The following is a 21,259-nucleotide window of genomic DNA, read 5'->3' on the forward strand; positions in this document are numbered from 1 at the left end:
TCCCATCATGTAAGACGTTAGGATCGTTAGTTTGGGCTGGGATCAAACCCTATTACATGCAAAGCTCTCTGCTAGTGGGCTGCAAATGCACACCGCTGCTGTAATGTTTCTCATTATATTTCCCCTTTGTTCATAAAAATGACTGAGTTATTGCATAATGCAGGAATCAAGGAAGAAGGAAAATATCATAAAGATGGAAACGAAGACAGCTTGTCATTTATAAACGTAAATGAATGCTCGATTGCTTTTAAAAAACAATTTCGCTATAAAACTAATCTTTTAAGTGAAAAAAAAAAATCCTATTCGGACAAATAAATAGTTTGCCTCCCCACATTAAACCAACCTTGAAAAATCGCCAGAAACTCGTCAGAGTTTTTTTTCTTCTTTTTCCTTTCTTGATTTTTGATTTTTCCCCTGAATTTTGTGCGCGTGCTTTTTATCGGCTTAATAAAACTTGATTTTTCAGGGTTTTGGGCGTCTCGGGGGTACAATGAGCTCGAATGTCAAATGCATCAAATAGCTAATGAAGGGATTTCAAAGGTCTCCAAAGTGTCCATAGCAGCAATTTGTAGTGTCTTATAAAGGTAAAACCCATTCTGACTACGGTGTGTTTTGTCTGACGGTTTTCCGGGTTCTCCAACCCCGGTCTGCTGTTTTATTCCGATTTTATATCTCTCTTCAGTGCCCCAGTCCCTCTGCCATAGGGGCTGTAGCCAAACCGAATCATCATCATCCTCAAGCAAGCTCACTCCAGTATTCCTCAGAAAGGGCAAAAGGAAAAAAAAAAAAAAACAAAAAAAAAAACAAACACACCCTATCGTGCGTTAAAGCAAGGATTTACCAAAGGGGTTCGAGATAGCAAAACGATATGGGGGAAAGTCCTTCCCAAAGGAAACATTTTGCCATGTAAAAGTCTTGTTTGCAAGGGGGTGGGTGCGAGGGCGTGGGGAGAAAAGCAGAACTACTATCCTCCCTCTCCTTTTTATTCCTCTTTTTTTTTTTTTTTTTTTTTTTTCCTTTCTCTTTTCTGGTTCCTCGTATTTCAACTTACTTTTGGCTAACTGCGTGCAGTTTCTGGGGGCTGATCCCGGTGCGCAGGAGGGTGACAGTGAGGGATGGGGGGGAGGCTGCGGTGGGTCCCGGCTGCGCGCAGCTCTCACCCGGCCCCGAGCTCTCCGCTCTGCCTCGGCTTTTTCCCCCAAGATTTGTAATTCATTCCCTCCCAGCCTGGTGCTATTTTGGCAAAAGAGAAAAACAGGCAGCCCCTCCCGGGACTGTGGGGGGTGTGTGTTTGTGTAATTCCTGGGCTAATGAACTTGCCATTGCTGGCGTTCCCCTGCTTTTTCACAAACGCATTGCCGGAGCAGAGCTGGGCTAGCAGAGCTGCAAAGCAGTGCCGTGGAGCTGCCCTTCCATCAGGAATCACCCCGCACCCCCACTCGCTGCTTTTTCGGCCCCCTCGAGCCACCTCCGCTCAGGGGCAGCCGGCCGGGGACTGCTGCAAACCTGGCGGGCTGGCTCGGGTGGCTGGTGCCAGCTCTTCTGGGCTGTCAAATGAAAGATATCACCCATAAAATAGATCAATGGATGGATGGATGGATGGATGGATGGATGGATGGATGGATAGATAGATAGATAGATAGATAGATAGATAATAGATAAATGGATGGATGGATGGATGGATGGATGGATGGATGGATGGATGGGTGGATGGATGGATGGATGGATGGATAAATTAATAAATAATAAATACCCAAACAAACCGACTCCTCCGGATTTTTGTAGCAGATCCTTTTTCTGCGGGGGACACCCGGAGCTGGTGGACTCTCGGGCAGGGGAGGGACGGTGATAGCGAGGGGCCGGGGCCGGGGCCGGGGCCGGGGCCGGGGGCCGGGGCTGCGCTGAGGATGGCCGCGCTCGGGGCTGTTGTCACCCTTAAAACAAAAGGGCTATTATGAAGCCCATAGATCAGCAGCAGCAAAAAGCTTTCATAAGGCACAGATCTCTCTATGAGGTTATAACAGCAGTGTTAATCTTCTATTCAGTGTTTACAGAGCCAGCTCATCCGTGGGGTGGGTGGAAGGCAGCCAGCTCGCAAGAGAACGCTCTTTATTAAAAAATACGGAGTTGTGTTGCTTTTAGCAGTGACCCCGGAGCGTGTCCCGCATTTCTGGGGGAGGGCAGCTCCCCTAGCCCGGGGCTCCCCCAGCCCCGGCCCCGCACCCGCCGGGAGGCTGCAGGATTTTGGGCAGGGGGGGAGGCGCAGCCGCCTTCAGCAGCATCTGGAGGAGCCCCCCCTCCAGAGAAGGTCCCTCGCAGGGACTCGCTGCGGTACCTTTGGCCAGACGGGAGCCTAAAGCCGCCAGCCCGCAGCCCGGCGGAGCTTCCCGCTGCTGGCTCACGTAGCTTTTATTTGTGCCTTTATTTGTTTGCTTTACGCAAGGAGAGGGGGGAGCCTTTCGGTCCTTATCAGCACGCAGAGACCTTCTTCGAAGCGGGAGGAAAGGGGGGAGGACAGGGAGAATTACGGAAAACTCAGGAAAAGCAGGGGCGATAGCTGTGCAAAAATAATTAATAATAATAATAAAAACTTTTCACCTTGCTACACTCAACCTTGTGCAAAGTGCGGGAGATGGAGATGCTGCCCCTGCTCCGCGGGGCTGCAGGGGCTTCCCCCGGGGATGAGTTTCCGTGGGGTTAAAAGAAAAAAAAAATGCAAAACAAGAAAGCAAAAAGCGGCAGTGAGCAGGGTGAGCAGGGTGAGAAGGGAGCCGGGGCGCGTTGCGCTGCGCGGGGCTGCGCGGGGCTGCGCGCCTCCTGCCTGCCCTCGCTCCCCTCCCTGCGCAAGCTGCCGGCCCGCTCGAATTTGTTGCATTTCCTCGATTGATTGTTTAGTTAGAGATTTTGCCAACTTCCTGATGGTTCATTTTCTGATTCTGCAAAAAAAAAAGAACCGCATTTCCTTTTTGACTTAAGAGGGAGAGAGAGAGAAGCGGAGGCTGGGGGCTGGTGGACGCATCGAGCTGTATGTACCGGACTTTTCTCTTCCCTCTCCCCGTCCCGAAACCCTCCTCCTCTTCCTCTTCCTCCCCTCCGAGCCCGGGGCTTGCACCAGCCCCTTCCCCGCTTGCAGAGCTCCTGGACCGGGGAGCCCCGGGCAGGGGCAGCGGTACTGCTGCGCTCCGCTGCTGCTCAGCCTGCTCCGCCAGCTCCCTTCGCTTCCGAGCGCTTTTCAAAAACGTGTTGGCTTTTTTTTTTTTTTTTTTTCCCGTCTTTTATTTCCCATTTCGCGTCCTATCCTTTCAGTTCTTGCGGCTACTGCAAGGGATCCAGCTACAGGAAAAAAAAAAAAAAAAAAAAAAAAAAAAAGTAAACACAGAAATCTGTTCAGCTTTCTTCTATTTGCTTCGGGTTTTCTGTTGTTGGGCTTGTCTGAGTTTATTTTATTATTGATTCATTTTTTATTTTTTTATTATTTTTTAGAGAGTGTAGCAAAGCTACTCTTTGCACCACTTTTCCCAGCTCTACTAGCTTTTACTGCTGCCTGTAACCCCGTTGCTTTTAAAAGCATATTTTTAATAGTTGATTTTTACTCCTAACCTTACCTTACAGAATATGCTTGAAATAGGTGTGGGAGTACCAATCTTGGAATAAGCGCAGAACACTTTATAGTAAATGACTGTCTTTTTTTCTCCCCTTTCTAAACTGTTTTCTGCGGCCTGATGTTTATCATTCAGATCAGCACTGACTTCAGAAATGTCTGCAGCAGGTCAGGAGCTGAAGACGCTCAGGGCCCTATCCCAAACCTCCTGAAATCAGCGGGAGCTTTGGATCAGGCCCTACAGAAATAAATTAGAGGAAAATCCTGGGTACAGTGTGAAGGAAAATATATACGAGCCAGAGAGAATGGTGCTTTGTTCAGCTGCAAGGAGGAAAGGGGGGAGCAAAATCCAAACTACTTTCTGATAGTACTGCATACAATGGTGTTTAACTAGGGTGGAAATCTTAATCAGTTTCAGATTAGGGCCTGGATGGGGAATCAGCTCTAAAAGTTGGTCAAACTCTTTTTCAATGCACTGGTGAAAATGCAGCATAATTTGGTCAATTTGGGAAGACTTTCCTCAGGATTTAGGCAGTTGAGTGGGATCTGATCTGTGCCTAACATGCCCCCTGTACCTACAGATGTGTGTGTAAGCATCCACGCACACGGCTGCCCGCACTGATGCCTTACCTGACTACAGTCATGCCCATAAAGGTATTCCTGGGAAGGAGCAGACAAGCAGAGACTTTTGTAATGCTACAAAAAGTAGATAAAATGCGTGAAGGGCATATTTACCCCATCTCTGTGCTCCAGCCTGGGTCTCTCCATGGGCAGCTCCCTGTGGATGGCCACACGAGAGGGTGAGTGTGGGGGCACGCGTGTTCCTGTGCATGCCCAGGGACACGCGAGCAAGTCACGGCCACACGTCGGGGAGCAGGGGTCAGTGCAGCTCAGCGTATTTTTGCATCGCTCTGCAAAGCGAGTCATGTCTCCAAGTTTTCTGCCTACCAGGAATGGGGGATTTCTGTGAAGACAATAAATCTAAGCTAGCACACCAGGCACGCACCCCGTATAAAACCATGGCTCATACTTTAGGGGCCACGTGCATCTGTCTGTGAGACAGGGATGGGTTGAGACAACGCTACTCATTTCGAGTGTTGACATCTAGCAAGGAAATCAAAATATTTGTCCAGCCTTTGCTACAAGATTTTGTTATTCTTCCATTGAAACTATTGCTTTGTAAATCTTTTTTAAAGCTGTTAAATCTAAGCAAAGATTGCTATCAGGGAAATGCCTGTTTGGCTTTTGAGAGGTGCGGGGTCTCTCCATTAGATGGCATTGCTACTTTTGCAGTGCAAGAGGGAGAAAGTGGCTTCGTGCACTCGGGGACTGGTCAACTTCTACTGCCGGGGCATGTATTTGCATTGCAATTGAAATCATATTTATCTTTTCAGCACTTGTTATATACTTATAGCACAATTTGCTTTATCAACACAGTACAATAATTTTATTGGGTAGGTTTCTGTAACAAGAAAGAAAATTAGTACCCACTTGCCCTAAACAGTGCACATTGCATCTAGTTTTTATGTTATTAAAAGTATTAAAATAATAACTAGCTACTCTAGAGCACTTTAAAAACTTAACAATCAAGCATAATATGCAACAGATTACACACTATCCTTTCCTGTTTTGCAAAGGTTCAAACACCTGATAATTTAGCCCTTATCTTGAGAGGTAGCTGAGCACATTGGCAAATAAACTCAGGCAGTTACAAATTGTGGGTATGTTGCTCAAAGACACGAGGACAATAAAAGAAAAAAAAAATGGGTTTTGAAATTGTTTTTGATCTGAGAGACAGAAGATGTAATTTTAAATAACAAAAATAATTATAAAACAAAAAATGAATTAAATGTAAACCAATTATGAAAAATATTTTTTCTGCTCACAGTAACATTCTGTCTGTGGGAATTTTGCTTTTACAATGCAAGCCAGCATTTTTTTTTTAATTTGGAAAAAATCTTTAAAACATTAAAAAAAATATTTTTTTATTTGAAAAGACAGAAACAGATTTAATCATAAAATAATTAGCTTAATTTAATTTACACTGGTGAAATTTCATTATCTAAATTAGAGCCAGTCCCTTATTTACAATGAGGTTAGCAAGAGCAGGATCAATCTCAAACTGTTTGCTATTGTTTGGTTTGTGTTTTTTTTTTTTTGTTTTGTTTTGTTTTGTTTTCCCCCTGACTTCTTGCCGTCATTTAATTTAAAGGGCAGACTTCCCATTTATTCATATTTGAGAAAAATATTTTAAAGAGCTAAATATGCCTTTAAATATCAAACTGCTCTGTTTTATGGAGTTTCCCTAAATGGCTTTAAAGCATCCCAATTCACAAAGAAAGACTGAAAGGTATATTTTGTCCAAGTTTTGACCACTAAGCTGTATCGGAAACATTAGCTTGCTATATAGATGATGAAATATCTACTCATGCTTACGGCTAAATAGATCTGAAAGCATTTGGATTTCTTTTATCTAGAAAAATTGTTTTTATTTAGCATACAAAGTTTTCTCATATTGCAAATAAGTAGTTTATCACTTTAGTTTTCTTTACTTTGCCATACATGCACCAAATTAATTATCTGAGCAAATTTTAAACATCTGTTTTGTTGGACTTCTTTAATTACCCATGCTGTCTGCTTGTGCTCCTCATGTGAGGATACAGTCCTGGTATTTTGATATTTTGATAACCAACGTTTTCTTTTTTTTTTTTTTTTTTCCTTTTTTTTTTCTTTTTAATTAAAAAACCACTTTTTTGAATATGTGAGTCAATGAAAATGAACAAAAGTTTTCATTCAAATACCTTGGGTTTCTAGAATCCAGCAACAACAAATTGAGCGTTCATATCTAAGATATATTTTTAAATGTGCGTTTTGAATTCTCTCCCTCTAAACTTTTTCAAGAGCCCAAGGGGGTGAATTGGTACCAACAACTATATTGGTGTAGCTGAAGAAAAGTGGTTCTGGTTCTCCAGAGCCCAGTGGGATCATGATAATCCAGTTCTGTGCCGATTAAGCATGTTGATGACCAAGATTTTGTTTGTTTAAAGGTCTTTTTTGCCCCTTGCAGATTCCAGGGGAGACCATAATGTTACATGGCTCATTCCAGCAATTCATGTTGTGTTATCTACAGTTGCAGAAATGCAAACCATTTTTTTCCCCTGTATCAATCTTCAGCTAACCCCAGGAGGGCTGCAGCCAAGGAAGAGAGCGACAGTCGGCTAAAACAAAACAAACAAAACTGAAGCGAAGTGTGATTTCCAAAAGGAGAATTTAAAGCCATAACAGCGGTTGATTCTCTAACACTGAGCTTATTAGCATGGTCTGCACAAAGGCACAGTCACATTACATGGCGGCTGATAGAGTTACTTTTCAAGTTTTGCTAAACTATTTCTTTCCTTTTCACCCCCCCTTTTTCTAAAAGTGCATTTTCTTGATTTTTTTTTTAACATATTTATTCCCCCTCCCCTTCTTTTTTTTTTTTTTTTTTTTTTTTTTTTTTTTTTTTTTTATAAGTAGACTCTGTCACTCATCACAAAGACACTGTTCTAGCAAACTGGAGTTTTTGCCCTGCACTCAGTGTGGGAATAATGCTATCAGCATCCTGAACTGAGACAAAGCAGGACTTCATTTTGGGAGCAGAGGGATATGATAATCAGGGAGAAATCAGAGAGCAGATCTTAAGCTAGGAGAAATTGGTGAATTTCCATGAAAAATCAATGAGGAGCTGGAGTGATTTTTTTTCCCCCGGGTGGAAGAAAACTGATATCAAAGTCAACAGCCTTAGCGCTTGCCCCTGCTAGGTGGAAATTTCAACATACATTACCTGCTTCTGACCTTTAGCAGGGCAGCAGAATAAGCAGTGTGCAAATGCTGGGGGAATAGCATGGCACCCAAACACAATTTCTCTTTCATACAGCAAAAACCTATGGCAGAATTTTAAATGCATTTTCCTATGACATTTTGCCGGTAGAACCATCCGCTTACAGAAAATACCTACAGAAATAGTTAACGTGCTGATATGCATTAAAGCATTTTTTGCAGCTTTGTCTAGCACAATATGGCCCCAGTTTTGATTGCAGCTGAAACTCCTGGAAAGTTCAGCAGAACAAACAAACAAACAGAAAGAGGACATGCAAGCTCTCAGGGGTCAGGTTACCTCTCTTGCCTATTCATATGTTGTCTCCTCAAATAATTTTTAACCTCATTTTAGGGTACTTGCACTCTGTAAACTGTTTGGTTAGATTCTTCTTAATGAGAGAATCGAGTGTGGGCAGTGTTCAGGGGAGGAAAAAGATCGTGGGATGAGGCTTGAGAGGTTCAAATTGTGGTCTTGGGCAACAATGCAAACCTAAATAACTGTTTAAAAACACCAGAAGTAAAATTCTATACAGTCCTTCGAGTTAAAATAAAATAGTAAAAATAATTGAAAGCAAAACAAAAACAAACAAATAAAAGAACATGGAAGGGCAAAACTCTGCTATGAACTACCCTAATGGAAATTACACCATAGTAATAACAACCAACACACGCCAGGTTTTAATAACATGACTATGGCAGCTCTGTATTCTTGCATTCAGAGCATATGAGTAGAACTAGATGCCCTTGCACAATCCTATAGAAACACATACATCTTTTCCTCAATCTAGGCTCCTGCCAGATCAGGGCACTAGGGTGGCTGCCGTTCCCATCCCTGCTGGTCCCTCTGAGGCATATTTTTGCTGTATTCATGGTTCTATCAAAAAGAGACACAAACCAGACTGGACATAATGCTACATTAATGTGCTCAAATCCGCCTTCCCACCAGCCGTGAGATGTGTTTCAATGTGAATGCCCCCGAAGCAGAAATACCATCAGCGGCAAATCTCCGGGCTCCCTATGCAGCCGGCACCAATATGGGGGGGAAGTATTAGCTGATGAATGAAAGCAAAGAAAGTATTTTTGCCCGTGATTAAAAAAATAAATTAGTTTTAAAAGAACATATTCTATTTATTCAGTTTTGAGTTTGGCTGAGGTTTGTTATAAAAATAGTGCAGTAATTTTTTAAGAAACATTTTCTGTTTGGATAGATTAACTGTACACGCAGGCACTTTAGCTTTTGATTCCTTTCAGTAATATAGTAATATTCATTGCTGGCATCAAAAGCTGCTCTTAATAAAAACATTTTGGGAAATCTTCTGTGCCAGGCAGATAAAATCTCTTTGAAACACAGGGCGGTGATGAGCAACTCTCAAGGGCTGTAGCCCCCTGTCCTCTGGCCCCAGAGCTGAAGGGGTATTGCCTGCAGAAGTCTCTGCATCTTCTCTCATGCTCTTCTACAAGAGAGCAGCAAAATGCATTTGAGAATGATATTACCAAGCCAGTCAATTGGAATAATGAATGCTGGGGAGGGACAATAAAAATAATACAGGTGTGATGACAATGTCTTCGCTCTCCCCCTGTACTTTGTGCACATAGAATCGTGTCACAGGACTGTGGTACATCCATCGCAGCCCAACTCACCTCCTCAGCTTGCCTCAAGCTCTCAACAAGCATTTTGCTGCCTTGAAATGCGGGAAAAACAAAGCAAAAACAGAAGCAGCAGCAGAAGGGGTGCTCGCTGCATCCCCACTGTGCTTGTATTCATAATAGCTCCTTAGGTAATTCCCCATTTACCTCAGCTGGGACTGCAACCCCAAATGTCCGTGCTGCCACTAATGATGGGACTGGAGTCAAGAGAACCAAAAATCAAAAAGAGAGGGGAAAAAGGGGAAAATACTGAAAGAAGCAAGCCTTTCTCTCTGTTCCTTGTGTCAGGGGCAGGTGGCTGCCCAGGACCAGACTGGGTCCAGTTTGCTCATGCCACCTGCAGTAATCCAGCCCACACAGCTCTGCTCAGCCCCAGCATCAGCGTGCTCAAACATACGGGGCTCTAAAAGAAACTCTGAGGAAGCAGCTCCCTTTGACTCACCCAGGTACGGAAATCATTCAGACTGTAAATCACTTTTTCTTCGCCTTGAATCTTCTATTAAGCTTCAGCCTGTTGCTGGCTCAGTATTTACTTGGAATTATTTATGCTTTACAATGGTGTTTTGTAAATCCTGCAGCATTTCTGAGCTGCTAATTTCAGTCCTTTGTGAAAGTTAAGTTTTGAGGTTTGCCGTTTTGCAGTGTTTTTCCTTCAGTGCATGCACAGATGCACTGACAACAAAACCATGGACGCACCCAAAAACTCAATGTTCAGTTAAGCAGATCACTGCTCTTTTGACATTTTAATTTCATCATCTTCTTTTTTTTTTCTTCTTCTTTTTCTTTCCTTTTTTTTTTTTTTTTTTTTCTTTTTTATTATTTTTTTAAAGAGAATTAGTGGTAACTTTATCTCTCATCAAATTCCAGGATTTCGTGTAATTCAATTATACCTGTCTAAATTCTTTTCTTATTTCTTTGGCTTTACTGAAGTGACACATAAGATTGCATTTATGTTGCTGAGAAGATTCAAATCACCTTGGAGTTATTTGCATTCTTTTCATGTGTGCCCAATAATATGTCTTACACTTCTTCAAACACAGAAAGTTCTGATCTGTTATTTGTTACATATCATTATTAAACTGTTTTAAGATGGTCTCTCTTCCAAGGTCAGAAATCTGTTACAGTAGTGGTGATGATAATAGAAATAAATATTAGGAAACAACACCTCTTTGCATTAGCTTTCCTTTCTATGTTTACTGTCAGTCTGCATCCACTTCTCCCCATCTGTGAGACAGAAAAAACCTTGGGACTGGGAGAAATGCGTGTTTCGCATAGGAATGTGGGACAGAAAAGCCTTTTCTTTAAATGAGAAGCAGTTGGCTTCTTGCAGGAGTTTTCAGGCAAAAACTCTGTTGCTGAAAGTATATATCAGCCCTTCCACCTGCCCGTGGGCAGAACTCACTGGGGTTAACATCAAACCCAAATTCCTTGTATTTAACATTGCTGTAATCTGTGACCTGCTGCAGAGCCACCTCCTTTTCCAGGGAGACAATGGGTGTGGTACCAGACTGGGTTTTCCAGGCAGTTTTGGCACTAGGACAGGTCATGAGGGTGTTCTCCCCAGAAAGCACCCAGCTTCAGGAGCTGGTCTCTGCTGGGAAATCTGATCGGGGTTAGTCCAAGACGACTCTGCAGGAACCAGACACCCTCGTTCAGGCTTTTTTCTGCATGATGTGTCCAGCCTGCTTCCTCCAATGACTCTTCCTCCATCACACACATAACACAGACACCTACAACATGGCATTCTCACCTTGCAGCTCTGCTTACTGTGAGCTGGCAGTGCCCAGGGGGACATGAGGATTTGGATACCCCTTTTGGAAGGGAGTTTCACTGATTTTTATTCTGAGAAATATTTTGTCAGCCAGATGTTGAATTAAGATTCTCTCGTCTTGGACAATTCTTTCTTTCATAGGTAGACAGGAGGTCTGTATTTCCCAAGGGAATAACAGGGGGCATCACCCCGTCTTTGCACTCCAGAAACTTTCTGTATCAACGTGCATTAAGACAGATGTGAAACTGCCCTGCCCAGCACAGCTGTGCACTGCCCCCATTCACACAGCAGCTACACCCAGCTCTGGATGGATGTCTGTGTCTGTGCTGCAACTGCCCAGCTCTGAAAATGCCAAATATTTAGAGGAAATACTTTCCTCAAAGTGTCTTGGTTCCCACTGTGAAGCAAGGCAATGAAGTTTTAATTCCCTGAGTTGGTATGTCCACCAACATCGCCAGCGGCTGCTGGCTTGGCATCGGAGGATGGTGCAGCCTGAGAGTCTTATGAACATTGGTGCTATTTATATCATTTTTACATTTACACCATTTTTCACAGCTTCACTCAAAAATTAAGAAAACCAAGGATAGGCATCAGTGCACATAGCTGGGTGCAATGGGATTGTGGGCTTTTGCAGACCTCATGCGCCATGCAGGTGGATGGGTATGTGGAAAGGTCACACCTACCAACTTCTTAGGCCTCTGGTGTGAAAGATAAAACCATCTGGTCACCATTTGACAGCTTAAATTGTAATTGCACCATTTGGCCTATGAATTGCTGTGAGCCACTGTTTGAAGCTGCTGTGATTCAGCTCCTCCAGCGCTGAGATAGGAATCGAGTCATTACCCAGAAGCTGAGTTACTGGAATTCATCTCACTTCATCTCCTTGGCCTGCTTTTTACCTTTCTAAAGTTATCTCTGCGGATCTTCGTTATGATTGTGAACTTGGCAGCGATTGTTTGGCGTAAATAATCACAGTCGCCGATAACCAATAACACCTGCCGGCCCATTACCCGGAACAGGAGGAGAAGACGGGCATTTCCAGCAAAATTCCACCACGGCAATATGGAAGTGTTTAAAGGAAGACCTGCACGGCTCAGGGTAGCAGAGATCTGAACCTTTAAATTACAGCCATTCCCGGCCTGACGATAAGTAAATAAACAATTCACAGCTGCATGGGCTAAACACAGAAACACATCTATCTCTTCCAGGCGTGATTGCTGAACAAGTAATTAAGTGCGAAATGTGAGCCCTCAATGTCAGTGTGAGATGATAAAGGTCTCCAGTTGTAAATTAACTGAACTCTGGTGAGCCCTCGATATTAACCCTTCAGAAGCCCTTGGGTGGCAGTGGGTGCGTTAGCATGAAACCAGCACAATTTGCATGCAATTATTCCTGACATTTGCCTCTGGGAATATGGAGCTGTTATTTTAACAAATTAAAAAAAACAAGTGAGGGAGTTGCTTTTTCTCTTCTCTGAGCTAGCACAGGGCACCCTATAAGATGGAGTCCCAGCTCATGGCTCTGCAACGATCCTCCATCACATTCCCCTGTGGCCATTTTCCTCCTGGCAATAGCAGAAGTGTCACAAGAACAAAAGACATTCAAGACCATGAGCGCTAGAGCACAGAGATAAAGAGGGCTGCCTGACTCAGCTGGGCAGATACCCATCAAAGCCCCAGACTGAACACACCAAGATTCACCAAGGATTCAATGGGCAATCATAATTGAAATCTCACTGCTTTTTAAGTAGTGCATCAAACAGATTGTGATTTGGGTTTATTGCTTGGTTTGTTTTTGTCAAAGAACTGGTCAAAAGGGAGCTTGAGATTTTAGTTTGCATGGTATTTGATGATTTATCTTAAGGACTCAGCTCCTACAATGATATGATCATACCCAGTGTTCATTTTTAGATGCATATTTCTAATTCTTTTATGTTGTAATGGAAACTTTGAAAATGTACACTGAGTATCCAGTTTTCAACTCAAGGGACTGGAAGCTACAAGACAAATAAAATTAATTCAAAATAGGTTGTTTCTTAACTTATCTTTTTTAAGCCATACAATAATTTTTGAGGCCTAGATAGAGAATTTGAAACTTCTGGGGTTTCTGTACTTAATGCAGTTTTACTCATGAGATGATTTATGAGCTTAGAGGACCTGTTTGATGCTGGGGCTGGGTTAGACTCTGAGACCTGACTGTGAAGCAATGTGTACCTCTGCTGCTGGAGGGACAGCTCTGAAGATCTCAACCTCATACTCTGCCAACCCCAAGAGCTGTTTGATGGTAAAGAACACTGCACATGGCTGCTCACTCCTTGGTGACTAACAAGTGCAAGATATCAGCCCAGTTTTGCCCTACAGACTACTGAAAGTCTTTTCATTGGTTTGGGTGAGCTCAGCCCAGCCACACTGCTCTATGGGTGAATCAGGGAAGCAGAGGGAAATTTTGGGTCTGCTTACAAGTTAGATTTGAAATTTAGGCAAGACCTATTGAATTAATGGTTAAACTCAGCCCTGGGTCAGGAAGGTGACTTCTCAAGTGGAGCCATCTTTGATCCTTCTTTGCTTCCTTTCACATTATTAGGGATTGTAGAGAAGAAGAACAGGAGACAGAAAGGAGGACATGGGCAGGAGAGCACATGTAGTCTCATTTCAGCCTCCAAATGCAGACAAAGGGACTTAAAACTATGACTGCAGTTACACTGTGGTCCTTTTGGAGCTCCGGAAAACTTAGGACCATGGTAAGAAGTCAGCAACTGCAGTTGAACGGAGCTAAATAGTCTGGGTTCATGCAAGGGATGATCTTTTATCTATCAGGCTTAGCACAGAAGCGACCCGAATGGCATTCTATGTGGTGCATCCCAAGGTAAACCAAGAGGTTAAAGCTAAATCAAGAAGTTATGTTGTTGCACATATGAGCCTGTTATGAGTATTTTAACTCTTGGACAAAGCTTGCTGACCTTGGCTTTTGCGCTGCATGTACTTAATCCTTTTATCTAAGATTCCCACATGTCCCTATCATCTTTCTTAACACAGTCTCCACAGGTGGGTAGAAATCAGCAGATGTTGAAATGAGGCTTTGGAGTCACTGCAGTAGGTAGAGTCAGGGAAAATAATTGATTTATTTTTATTTTTTTTTAATAAGTAAATTTAGTGACATTATGATGGGAGTTATTTGACCTAGTACCTGCCATAGGAGGAAATATTTCTGATGGTTCAAGAAGTTCCTTGTGTTCCCATGTCCTGCTTTCCTCTGACTGTGGAAGACAAAGAAACAAGACGTGTGGACACATCTTCATGTCCTATTGTGTTGTTCTTTGTCTTGATAGCCCAGGCATACGCTGAGCAGATACCTACACTGACAGGGAGGCTTTATAAATCTTTCTCCTTAAATAGGTTTACTTTCCCTGTTTTAGCCCCACCAGTATGCCACCCTCTCATTGCTCCATCATGTTTGGGCATAATTTTTCACCCTCAGCCTAGCAACAACACCCAGCTCAATATTGGGGTGCACTCCTATAGGGACCAAATATATTTCTGGGTTCACTGGGGAAGGGAGAAAAGCAGAATGTGATTAACAAGCAGGGAGTTTTTACTTCATCTTCTTTGATGCTGAAGAATGTGGTTATTTGGGACTGCGATCTTCATTAGGTATTTCCTCAACTTTTATTTATGGGTTCTTGAATCTGCAAATCCGCGAGTCCATTTCTACACTTTTAACATCTTGTTTCTCTCTTAGCGCATTACTTAGTCATCACAGGGTGTTCTTTTCTATCCCTGCTCTAAACCAAGCTGTCTACGTTTTGCAGCTTTACTTGAAGCCACATCAAAAACAGTGCTCATAACGCTGAAGCATTCGTACTGGGAGTCTGTATCGCAGTCCAGGAAATCAGACACCAAATCCCTGGTGTATCTCAGCAGCTGGGCATGCTCCAGCCTGGCCAGACTGCCGGTGGGGACATAGGCGAACCAGGCTATGGATCTCCCGATTAACCAGAAGGGCTTTATCTTTCCTCTGTCCAAAAGTGCTTATATAAAAAATACCCCATTTGACACAGCTGTTTTTTTCAGAGCTGAAGCCATCTAGAAGCACAGATCAACCATTTTAGGTCCTACTTCCAGTGCAGAACCCTGGGAACTGGGCAGGGAGACAGAAAACTTTCAAAAACCAAGCTGTGAAGGAACAAGAACACTCCTAAAATGTCCCTTTTAAAAGGGAGCCTCCCTTTTGGATTGAAAATGCTATCTTTGTTACCACCCTCAGTAACCTTTCTAGCAAAGAGATGAATGTTATTAGAAAAGAGTCGAGTATGGGTGGGAAGACAAGAAAACAAAAGGAAATGGAAGTGCTGGAAATTAATTTTCCATTAGAAACTATTCTTTTTCCTTATTATTATTTTTTAATAAGATATTTTATAAAGATTATTGCTATGCTTTCTATTTTCTTTTAGGGTGTGTTATCTTTTGTGACTTAGTTTAGACTAAAATAAACCTCAGTTACTAATTAAGGATAGAAATGGAAATCCAAAGATTTGCTTCTCATCAATGCCAAGTGCTAAATCCTTTAATGCTCTGGGATTTTACTCTATAGCTCTAAATTTCCCATTGGTATTTAGTAATCTGCTGATTGCATTTACTTTAATTCTTTGGTCTTCAGAGTTTTCATGTTAAGGCACTCACTTACAGTAGCTCTGCATGTTAAGGGCAACAAGTTAAAAGCTATAAGTATTTTTTTATTAAATTCCAGCTTTGTTTTTTTCTATTGAGTCCTAGCTACTGTGTTATGTCATACTAATAAGAGTTGTACTCTGGCTGGACAAATGGCAATGTATTGCAGTGTCCTGTGGGATTCATGACATCATTTTGAATTTGCTTATCTGCAGTAATGAACTCCTTTGAAATAGGAGGGTGAGTGGTGGGAAAATGAATTATGTTTTCATTCCAACCTACTTCTTGCTATGATGTTATGGGAACAGCATCACTGCATAGCTTACATTTACTGGCTACTCACTGGATACCTTCTAATGCACCTATCTCCATCACCTCTAGAGGGAATGTAAGTGTTTACTGACCCATAAGCACCTCTTCCCATTCCCAGAGGCTAAGCAGTAGTAGCTGAGTAGGAGAGGACACTACTTTTTTTAATGCATGTCCCTGAAGGTTTGCCTGAAGGCTCAGAGATCCCAACGAAACCTTCCAGGCAGTTTTATGATAGTATCTCACAACCTATTTGACACTGGGGTCAACAGGAATAGAGTCTGGTAAAATGATCTTGAGCAGCTTAGAAACTTTTGGTCATGTTTGGACTGCATTAATCCAAGAAGAATTTGATTTTATTTTTTTTTCTTTCATTTCCTCATGCCAGCTTATATTGAAAAAGATGTACACATTTCATGGGAATTAGAGAAAGTCCTCCTGACATAGCTGGTCTAACCTTTGCTGTGGGTGTTTCTTCGGTTTTGGAATTAGGACTGGAGGGAGGAATTTTAGAATTGGAGAAAGATTGTGACATTTTCCATTTTATTCATATCCTTATGGGTAATAGCTTACATACAGTGACCCTTGGATAAATGGTCACTAAATCATTAAGTGCTTTTCTAAGTTAACCCAAACTTCTAACCTTTTCTGGAACCATGTCTATCTCTTCTTCAGAAAAGTAATCTAGACACTGTCTTTAATAAATCTGTATCACTTAGTTATTTGAAATAAATTATCTTCCTTAGCCGAGGGCCTGGACATTCTATCCATTTTGCTTTTGAAGTGAGCACCTTCATATCAAGAAGGCAATAACATTTTTTAAAATGTCATTTTTGGCATTCATTTTCTTATTGCATTTCTCCTTCTGGAGACTCATTCATGCACTAGAGCTTAAGCTTGTACATTCTCACTTCTAATTCGAGTCCATATTTATCTGATCCCTGCTCAACCCAGCATCTCCTGTAACCAGCTCTCCTCATCCTCCAACAAGGATGCACTTATGTTCTTTTAAGTTCTGAGGCTCTGAGGCTCTGACTAGTTTAATGCTTCTTAGCAACTTGGGTAAAACAGGTTTGAAGAAGAGAGCTAAAGCTGTATTTTCTGATGACTTGGGTAAGAAAAAAAAAAAAAAAAAAAAAAAAAAAACACGAAAAACTGTATAATTCTATGCAGTTTTTCAGTACGCCATAAACTGTGAGGCAGCTGAAACAGCTGACTTGACAGTACAAGCGAAGAGTGAAGGTTACAGCTCCCTGCTATGGGGATGACATAACTGCATGAGGAAGACCTGTTTACATCACTGAGATAACCTGTTTCTTTAAAAATAGCAAGGTCAGGCAGTCAATAAACCTGTCAGCATGACAATCACAGCCATGCTTGCGTTCCACCAGCGGGAGGGAGGTGGGGACGCTCACGACACTGGGGATGAGGAGGGTGGGGAATTAACAAAGAGGATGGCCACGTTTGGATAAACAAACTTATGGCAATATCAGAGTGCTATTGTCTGCTGAACAGCTCTATTTGTGCCAGCAATATTTCCAGGTTAGCTCCTCCTAGGCCCATAAAGATCCTAACTTTATTCATTTTTGCTGTTTTTTTCTTTTTTTTTTTTTTTCTCGATGCAATGATAGATGTAGTGCCCATAAAACCTCACAGCACCAAGTACGAAGTCCCCAAGCCCCTGAGCCAGGTGTGGAGCAACTGGTCACTGTGCAGGCTTCCACCTAGTCCAGGGTTTGGCTCGTGTGTGTCTGTTTTCTGGCCACTGGGATGCTTCGCTGCTTGTTCGTTACGTAAATGAACATCTGACTGTGGGAATATTTCACAATGAGGTGCAAGCCAAGAATGGAAAACGATCAAACCTATTCAACTAAGCAGCCTTATGAGGTACTCACACAGTCCAGGTGGGAGCATAGCCCAGTACTTTTATTGTGTTAAGAGTATGCATTCTCAAAAAAGGAAGACATTGTGTAGGGTTCACATCCTGTTGGTGCATCGGATACATTTCAGCTATTGCTGCTTTCCTTTGGATAGCATTTCCCTTGGCCGAATGTTCCGTGAAGCTGTGCCTGGACAATGAGTCACAGGGACACAACAGAGCTGGGGGCAACTTTTGGACATGAGTGGTTTGTGTCAAACTGCACAGTACTGACATGGACTGTAGATGTGCAAAGCAGCGTCTAGGAATAAAATTTCCCTTAACACACACAAAATGAAACATAGACGTGTGCAATTAATACCAGATCTGTTATACTAGATTAAATACCAAGTCTTCACCAAATTTTACTTTGGGCTTTAAGGATATTTTCTATGTTAAAATGCTGACAAAATATCAGGGATGAGTTCAGAGAGGAGAATGACCCAAAAGAGAGATTTGCCTCATATTAAGTGAAATTCTGTTGATGTTAGTGTAGCTGCTGTTGCCTTGGACAACTTTTCCATTCCTCAGGCAATGGTTCATTATTGTATTTAGCATAGCTCAAGGCAGTGAAAATATACTGTTCCCAACACCTACACACATCTTCTCCCTCTCTGTCCAAAATCAAATGGATGAAACAAATTGATTAGAAAATGAAGCTCCAAATCCAAACCTCCATCACTGTCAAAGGTTAGAGAGACAGGATGTGATTCTGAGCATTTGAGTAAAATAAAGTCATGGTTGACAAGGAACTTCAGCTGCAACTTGACTTCTCCAGAGTTTTCTGTTGTTACTTTGTGCAGTACTTTTTTTTTTTTTTTTTTTTTTTGCATCACATTCACTGATTTTGAAGGGGACCATAAACAGAAGTACTGTGAGACAAGGCTATTTCCATGGACTATTTTTGTTCTGCATTACAGGGAAAAAAATAGAACAAGTAAAAGAAAAGAAACCTGTTCTTGTAGGATTTCCAGCTCAAAGAGAAATCAGAAAAAACATTTGTGAGTGCTTTTCTAAATGGAATAGTTCATCTGAAGCTTGCCTGTCACCAGGTCCTAATTACCCGTTCATGTTACAGCTAATTACATTGATTCTCCATAGGTGAGGCAGACTTCTATTGCCATGAAGGAATTTAAACAGAATGATTTTTCAGTTTTGGTTCTATTTACAGACTGTGGTATGTCAATTTGAAGAAAAGCCAGAATATGAAACTGAAACACCAGTGTTTTCTTCTTGCTATAATTGGAATCTTTCAAGACATGATTCCAATGTTTGAAGGTGTTCACTGCAAGGTTTTGGTCCTTTCCCACCAAGCTTTCACTGCTGATGCATAAAGCATTAAACTCAATACTGGTCTTCTTCTCCTTCTATTGAACTCTACTGAGATTTTGTTCTTTGATTTCAGACAGAGCACAGTCAGGCCAAAAAGGCTGTCCAAAAGACACTGTGGTCCAGATAACTTGCTCTGGATCTTCAGGCTATGTTTTGCAGGTATTTCTGGCTTTTCGTGAGTCATAACTAAAGTGTAGCCTTGACTGAAAACAAATATTTTTTCCTTCAATTGAGCAAACCAGTAATGGTCAACCGAAACACTACTTTTTTTTTTTTTTTTTGATGCAAGCCTGCTCGGGAAGGAAATTGAATGTATTAATTTTTGTGACGATAAAATAATCTTTTAGTGGAGGAATGGGTTTGGCCTACAACTCCTTTGCCTTAGGGAGCGGGCGTGAAGTGAAGTAGCTCATCATCCATGGGTTTGCCATGCTATCTGTAAGGGCGTGAGAAGAATTGTATTTGTACATCTGCCAAGCTGTTCGCTGCTGGTGTTCAAGAAACCAAGTTGCAAAAAATCTCTTTCCTGCAGAGTGTTGCAAGGCCTGTCTTGAATTCAGCTTCAGGAAATGTTTTTTTTATTATTATTACTATTATTTTTTAGCTGGGTTGCTTTACACTGTTAAGAGAGAGATAGAAAGAGAGATTTATATTATGCATTGCATGAGACAGAGGACCTACACCACCTCCACTGATGGTGATGGAAGTGGCAGCTACTATGTGCAAGAACGACCAGTCAGCATTATTTTAAATCCGTTCTTTCATCCAATGAAACAGTAATACCTTCTAGACAACAGGTTTTGGAAAAGTTGAAATGTTTGCTTTACAAAACAGACATAAAATTTCTCCTTCAAGGTGCTAAATTTGTGCTGAGCTGGTCCAAAACACGACTGCATCTGGCTATGTCTCGTGTCTGCTACTAAAAAAATGTCCTAAATTCCAGACAACCTCTTGGGTTTTGAAATAAAACTCATTAATCCTGCATTTGAATTTAATATTTGAAATTTTATCCTAATCTTTTTTTCTTCCACATGAATTAACTTTAGAAAACTTGGAAAGGAATACAAGGGTGTATTTTTTTTTTTTTTTTTTTTTTTTGAGAGAGAGAGAGAGAAAGAGAGAGAGAACATTCTTAACAAAGGGTATAAAATTAAACTAGATTTGACCTCTGCCTTTAGCAGATTTTCCACCTGGTCTGTGCAGGAAATCAACTTCTATATAGCAGCTCTTTCATAAGCAATAACATACATGAGTCTGTAAGTGACAGTTTTTCTTGGGTGGACAACAATGTTAGTTACTTTTTATGATTAATTGATAAATGTTTTGATATGGTGCCTGGGCTCTGAGTCAAAAATCACTCTAGTTAGATGATCCAACACTTGGGAAGCTGAGCCAATTACAGCTCAGGCACAGTGAAAACAATTCTGAAATTTTTGAGCCTAAAAATGTGCATAGTTGTTAAGGAATCTTACACGTGGGTGTATGGTGGTATCCTGAATTACAACTACTTGGTGGGCCAATTGCTTGAGGAATGCAGGGATGTGCAGGGATTTGAGAGTCTTGCATCTATGTTTCAAAAGACGGGAAAACAGAAGAACCACATGGACTCTTGTGGCTGGGCACGTGCTGAGGAAAACCAGACCATGGGCCAAAATGTGCTTTTAGTCCCACGGGTTACACAAATCCTTTTGCTTTTTTGGGAAAGCTTAGGTTTCCAGTCTTTCTTCTCTTGACTCCCAGTCTTCTGCTTTGAGCTTTCTGTTTTCTTTCTTAGGCTCCAGAACTTATTACAGCACCAACCTTCCTATCTTGCCCTCAGATTTGCACCCTGACTCTAATCCCTAATGTCCTTCTAAATGACCCATGAGAAGTAGGACTTCATCATGTCTGTGGCTATATATCAGGTTACCACTACCAGCAGGATAGTCTGGACTCTAAGGTTATGCGTGCACCTCAACATCTGTGCATACCTGCACTTGAAACAGCTGCTTCTTGTAAGAGAGGTCTCCTAGAAGAACAACCTACATTGCAGCTGAAGGATCCTTCCTCAGATTGTTGAGGGAAAGGAACAACACTGCATTTTTCTTTCCACAGGTAAGTGAATACAGAGGAAATTTTTGAGTAGATTTTTGTGATCATCAGCTCAAAGCCCATTT

This window comes from Aythya marila (assembly GCF_965140915.1).
Source record: "Aythya marila genome assembly, chromosome: 12".
Classification (NCBI taxonomy): domain Eukaryota; kingdom Metazoa; phylum Chordata; class Aves; order Anseriformes; family Anatidae; genus Aythya; species Aythya marila.